Source organism: Ooceraea biroi, chromosome 10 (assembly GCF_003672135.1).
Source record: "Ooceraea biroi isolate clonal line C1 chromosome 10, Obir_v5.4, whole genome shotgun sequence".
In the NCBI taxonomy this organism is placed as follows: domain Eukaryota; kingdom Metazoa; phylum Arthropoda; class Insecta; order Hymenoptera; family Formicidae; genus Ooceraea; species Ooceraea biroi.
The window spans coordinates 557,374-563,874 of NC_039515.1; the positions used below are offsets into that span (position 1 = coordinate 557,374).

At 41.8% G+C, this 6,501-nt stretch overlaps 1 protein-coding gene across 1 annotated transcript in view; it reads right to left on the reverse strand.

Moving 5' to 3' along the window:
• Positions 1-3,089, reverse strand: part of LOC105283632 (cysteine-rich venom protein) — a 75,619-nt gene extending 72,530 nt beyond the window's left edge. The window contains exon 1 of the mRNA XM_011346586.3: positions 2,815-3,089. The gene's annotated coding sequence lies outside the window, so the exon portion shown is untranslated. The remainder of the gene's footprint in view (positions 1-2,814) is intronic.
• Positions 3,090-6,501: the final 3,412 nt, after the last annotated feature.

Here is a 6,501-nt window from a genome sequence, read left to right on the forward strand (position 1 = left end):
GAGCAGGGATGGCTGCGAGTGAATGAAAAGCCAGAATGCCCGCTATGGAAGAAACCGACTCCGGATTCATCAAGAAATGCGCCATTAAAAGGAAAGGCAATTACAGTGAAGTATAACCGGTATTATTATTTCATCGTTCGACGGTACGCGGCGGTCTCCGTCGCGTCGGAAATGGAATCAAGACAAGTAAGGTCGAAACTCAGCCTGATGCATGCGTCGCGCACATGCAAATTATTGCACGCACGACTCCATTGTTTAGTCGCACAAAGGCGCGAATTTTCGGAAAACCTCGCGTCTCCGAAATATAATAATTTTCGCGTGCGCGGGAAACGCGAAGTTTTGCAACTGGCGCATGTTATAGAATAATTGGAGCGTCAAATTCATTAAGGTTCGTCCCGCGTGTTTATTGTCGCGTAAAGGGAACATTGTAGCGCCGCTAGCCGCTTCGATGGTGGAGGTAACCAGAAAAATGTGCGTTAAACAATTACGTGTCGTTCGTTACCTACGTGACTGGCCATTATCGCGCGCCGGCTACGAGGAAACTGCCGTGCTTACGGTAATGAAATCAAGAATTTAATACCGATTACACTACTAATGATCATGTTGAATTCATAACGGGCTGTTGCCGTAAATAGCCATCGCCGGACAAACACACTGTAGAGATGTTTTGCCAATTATGAGCAATCGCTTCTTTCACAGGCGATAATCAAGCGATAAATCATCGGCGCGCATAATTAATAACGCGTAATCAGATTCTTCCGCGGGGTAAACATTATCGCCGACTGAAAGAGAAAAATAGAGAGAGAGAAAATCGATAGCGGATATTCTGAGAGATTCGTTGCGGTTCACGTGAGCACGCTTGTGAAATACTTGCGAAAACCTACGGAATTTACCGCAGCGAAATAATGCGGGATGAACGCAAATGTTGTTCGCGTTGAAAGCTACGCTTGTCAGTCATACTTTTGAGTGCGCTCACTCTCGTTTAAACTATTTCAATATCGGATACCATCAAGACGAGGAATAAAGTTCCGCAAAATGCGTTAACTTAAATACAATCGCGGATTCTTCTCGCAATGCCACACTTCCGGACAAGAAGCACCGCCGCGCGAGCAACAGTTGCGCAATATTGCAGCAGCAATATGTCAAGATATCTGGTGTCGATATCGTGAACAAATTCGAGTCGCCGGAAGTTCGCACGGTATCTCAAAAGAATATAACGTATAATAAAAATGTAATTGTAGATTTTCCATGAAGGCGGAACGATCCTATTGTTATTCAGACTTGTGAAAGACGCGCGCGGGATTTTCAAGGATTAATTAAATTGCCGGCGCGATCGCGCTAATTAGAGAAGGGTCGCGGGAAATTCGCGATCGCCCGAGGGACAGTTCGCCTCATCAGAATTTCGTTGGAAACTGCATGAAACGGTTTTGCCTGGCGCTTTTCCCAGTCGCCAGTTTCCGTCGTGTTGACGATTTTGCCGGCGATGCAACACGACGCGATAGCTGTTACATGGACAGTTTCGCACTGTTATACACGTGCGTATACACGGGAGAAGGTTTTTGCGCACGGTTCCTTGCACCCTTACGTGTCCTCATCGCGCCGCCCTCCTGAACCTCGTTAAAGCTGTTTCCGGGCTTTCGAATCGTGCTCGTCCGCCCATTCAGTTACTCACCCCATTAAAACCGGAAACGTCGATGTTTTCCCATTTTTATTTATTTTCTCCTTGTTTTTTCGTTTTCAGTGGAAAAACTTGTTTCGCGGAACGTCATTAATTTCACAGTAGTACAAAAGTACTCGCCGCGCTAAAACCAATCGTTACTCTCGGATATTCTTCATCCCTTTCTGCGTGCACATCATGGACATTACAATTACATACATATTTTTTTTATTTTTTTTATTTTTTTTATTATTAATTAAAATGGCCCTTTGGACTCCAAGCTTGGCATAGTCCCTAAACCTAATCATCAGAACTTTTTAAACATTCAGATGAAAATCTCTATGGGATTTTAGTAACGTCAAGAAGTATTTTTAATGGGGAAGGTATTAATAGAGCTGTTTACTCTGTGTGGACCAACGGCTTTATTGCCTTTTCCGAAAGACGAAAACCCAATTTTCCATATACGAGTCTTCCCATTTTACTCGCTGTACGTGTGCAGCTTGGAATAAAATTCCTGTGATCAAATGGACTCAAAACCTGGTTCCCCGAGTCTGTCGTTTTATCACTAGATCACGCTGGCACACCTACAATTATGTATATTTGCCAGAATTCGTTTATTTAAGCGCGTTTATGTATGCTATTCGCGTACTCATTTATTTAGCTGCCACTTGCATCACTTTTTCGTTCCTCAAAAAACGCTGCTCCACGATAATACAGCCTTTAACGTAAAATACCGACGTGATATTCTTGTGCTCGAATAAATGTCCATCATCAGAATTACCGTCCGTAATTTCATTAATCCTCACGCCAGAGGATTAAAGAACATCGGACGTTGCAGAATAATATTCCCAAACAATTACCTAAATGCCTTTCGTGTCAATATTGCGGCATTACCATGCACGATAGACACGTAACGAGACGTTCCAAAATAACAAGCTGCTTAATTCCAATAAAATCGCCCCGTCCGAGTACCTGCAGGACGCAGCGAAAAAACAAATTCCGGAAATGTCGGACACCCGGGGGTGATATTCCCGATAGTCGCCAATGAAGCTGTCCATGCGATATTGACATTGTTCCGCTCGCAACAGCGCGGCATATCGTGAAATGGCGCGGCAAGTACCACAGGGGGTGTCGTCCGCGTGAAGTAAGGGACTCACCCTTTGCGAGCGCCGAAGTGCTGCGAGTGCCAGATGCGATGGGAGGTTTTTGTACGAGCTGCACGAGTTCGTCTGCACCACGAGGAGCACCGCGAGGCGATAAAAAGCTGCGGTGGTACTGACGATCGATCGCGAGCTGCTGGTCTTTTATATAGTCTTCGGGACGCGGAGTGCGCTTCACGAGTCCTTCCTATTTATGAAAAGTAATCAGTCCCGAAGGCTCGCGGGTAATAATGTCTTCGTTAGAAGCTCGTTTGAGTCATCTCCCTGTTCCTCTCAATGTCTCTCTCTCTCTCTCTCTCTCTCTCTCTCTCTCTCTCTCTCTCTCTACCTCTACCTCAATCTCTATCTCTCCGTCTCCCTTGGTTTCTCTGTCCCTCTCGGTTTCTCTGTCTTTCATTATCGCGATGCCTCTCTCAGTCGGCTCTCTCGACTCGGCAGGAAAATGAAAATGCGGAGAACGACGGCCGCGGCTTGATTGAACGCAAACAATTCCGCGTGACGATACACGTAACGATCGCCGCATTGTAGATCGACGCGAATCGGTCCGTCCGACGCGATTAAATGTGATTAAATATGGTTATTATGCAACGGCGAAGTTGAAGTTTAAACTTGTAGATGGAAATAATGGACGCGCGCAGCTTCTTACTCGCTCGTGTGCGCAGTGGAAAATAATTGCGCAACGGTAATTTATTTACTACTGTGCGCCGTGGTAAATAAACATTTAGAATTGGGAATACTCATTTCCGCCGTACGCTCCTCGACAAATCCAAAATCGATTCTTTGTTTTGTGAATAAAATAGAAGGATTCGCGTCCACGTAATCCACGTAAAATATGCTGATAAATTTATCGCAACATGTAGAGAATCTTTTATCAACATTTTGATTGTCGATAAAATTTTTTGCGCAAAACATCAGGAACGCATGGAAAACAGGTAAAAGAAAATAAAAATAAAAAAACAAGTGCGCGGACGCGGATGCATGCATTTTAGAACACCTCTCTAAAATATGCATCGATATTAATTTTGCGTGTATTGGTTAATGTTGATACACAGGAACGCAGCCGTGTCGCGTTGCCAGCAGTAGATTATTTATCCGCGTCATTTATATGAGCGTTGGGCGTTTCTGCGCAAGCGTTACGGGGAAATAATCCCTATTAAAAAAAACACACACATATATATACACAAAAATAACAGGAAAAAGAGAAACAGAGAGCGAAAAAAACGAGAAATGCTAGAAATACCGGAGCGATATAAATTTTATTACGGGCCGCGGCATGTGCAACAAGCGTACGTTATTCAAGTATTACTCGGGCATCTCGCGTTAAATGTGCTTGCATTAAAGCACTGCCTCCGTGTGCGCGCGCGCAAGTAAACGCGCTAGGACAGGTAATAAAACGCTAATTACCGGTGTAAAACGAACGTTACGTGTCGCCCGTTCAATCTAGCATTTTCCGTACGTGCCCCACGGGTATATCCTTTGATTCGGGAATCTGCTTCTCTTCTCCCTTCTCCCATAGTTCTCTTCTCGTCCCTTTTGAGATTTCGAACTGAATTAATGAACGTGAACGTTATTTTTCTGTCGAAACGGATTATTGAAACGGATCGCTCGACTCGCTATAATAATAATAATTCGTTACGCATTCGTCCAATTGCGAAATATATAATCGAGACAGCTTGTTCTGTCGATACGTAATTTATTACGGCATCATTGCCAATATCATTCACCTTTCCGCGATCAATTGCTGTAATGTAAAAAGAATGCAGATTTCCCATATTGCGTGGAAACAAACGATACCAATCAATTGGTTCAATACAAAAATTGCGTTCCTTTAAAAAGGAAAATCGATAGACGACACAAAAACGAATACAATACAGAAATTTCGACGTATGTTAAAATTAGAGGTTATGTTATCGATTTCAATGACATATTGTCAAGGACATAGCTCTAATTTGCAAAAATATTTAATTTTTTCGCTCCTTGTTTATTACAAAGTTACTAATAAAATAGATCGATGAGGTCGCTCCCAAATCTTAACATTTGCCGATGCTTGGAATATAAAACTGTGTTTATTTCCGCATGAATTACCATACAAAACACCTGGATGAAGAAAGAGCGACGCCATCCCAAAAAAATTAACCTAACTAGTTTTTAACTCAAACTAATTTTTAATTTAAAATTAAAATTATAGAATCTAGGTAAATGGAGCAACCTCACCGATTTCAATCTTGACATATATTGTCAAGGTCATGGTTGACTAAACTGACTAAAAAGCCATCGTTCGTTATTTATTAAAAAATTATTAACAAAATAAGCTTATAAGATCGCTCCTATCTTGACATTTACTAAACTTTCGAGCATATTACAATACAATTATTTGAAACTCATACAGTGCGTTAAATAGATTAACATAAATTATGTAATTGAAGATAACTCAGAACAGTTCTCGTTGATCATCATTACTTGGAGACAACAGGGGAGTTGCGCACCTCAAAATCACGCGCGCGCAGGATAGTTTGCGGTCCAGCGGACATATTACATTGTCAATAAGGCCATTGACACTCAAAATAATAAAAGTCATTCGAATTTGACGGCTGATTCACGAAGAGAATGTTTTGCTTTTGAAAGTTTTCTTTTTTCTACGTAACTTTCTAGATACAGAAAGCTGAGATTGTTTGAGAATATTCCGGAAGTCAAGAAGATATAAAAGGAAGATGCGCAAGGCCTCGATCTCTTTTTCGATTGATCGTTGTCAGTCAGAAAACGTGTAATTCACAAGCTCCGTGGAAATTGTTTATCAAAACTAGAGAGCCTTTAATAAGAGAGTCGACAACTCGTCACGTGACCGATCGCGCGCTGATTGGCTGAGGGCCAAATGCATACCTATAGCTTTGAAATTAGGTTCAAATAAAATGAAATTAGATTCAGTGCGAGCCTCGCACTGCGAGGAGAGCCTGCAATTGAAATTATTATTGCAACCCCTCCTTGAAATTTGCTTGTGGATTAATAGGATACGAACTGATTAAATATTGATAAATCCAACAAGATTGAAAATGGAAATAATTAAATATAAAATGTAAAAACTTAGCAAAGAAAGAGAGTCGAGATAAGAAAATCATTACATAATTGTCAAGACACAAACTCCCGAAATAATCGGCAGCCACGAGCCCGCGATATTGGTTGGCTTCTCCATTCACTCTCACGCGTTAATTTTAAGCCTTAGGCATGAAGCGTTACGTAGCACTTTGCCGATTTTACGACATTGACATTGACATTTCGAGTGTGCATGCTCTGACACTGCTATTCTCCTCGCATTGAACCTAATTTCATTTGAATTTCACTTCATTTGAACCTAATTTCAAAAAGCTATAGGTGTGCATTTGGCCCTCAGCCAATCAGCGCGCGATCGGTCACGTGACGAGTTGTCGACTCTCTTATTAAAGGCTCTCTAATCAAAACGTATCGAAAGCTGCTCGCTTCGCGCTGAAGTGTTCCGTTGCTCGCAGATAAAAAAACTCTTGTTTGTTTCAAACATCACATTGTAAATAACCACATTGTAAATAAAAAACCACATTGTAAATAGTTCTGTAAAGATACATTTTTTCGGTTATTAAGAGCATTCAGTAACTTTTGTGGGTGTGTTGTGTGCTCCTTTGATTGTATGAGCATTCCACTACTGAGTTGCGT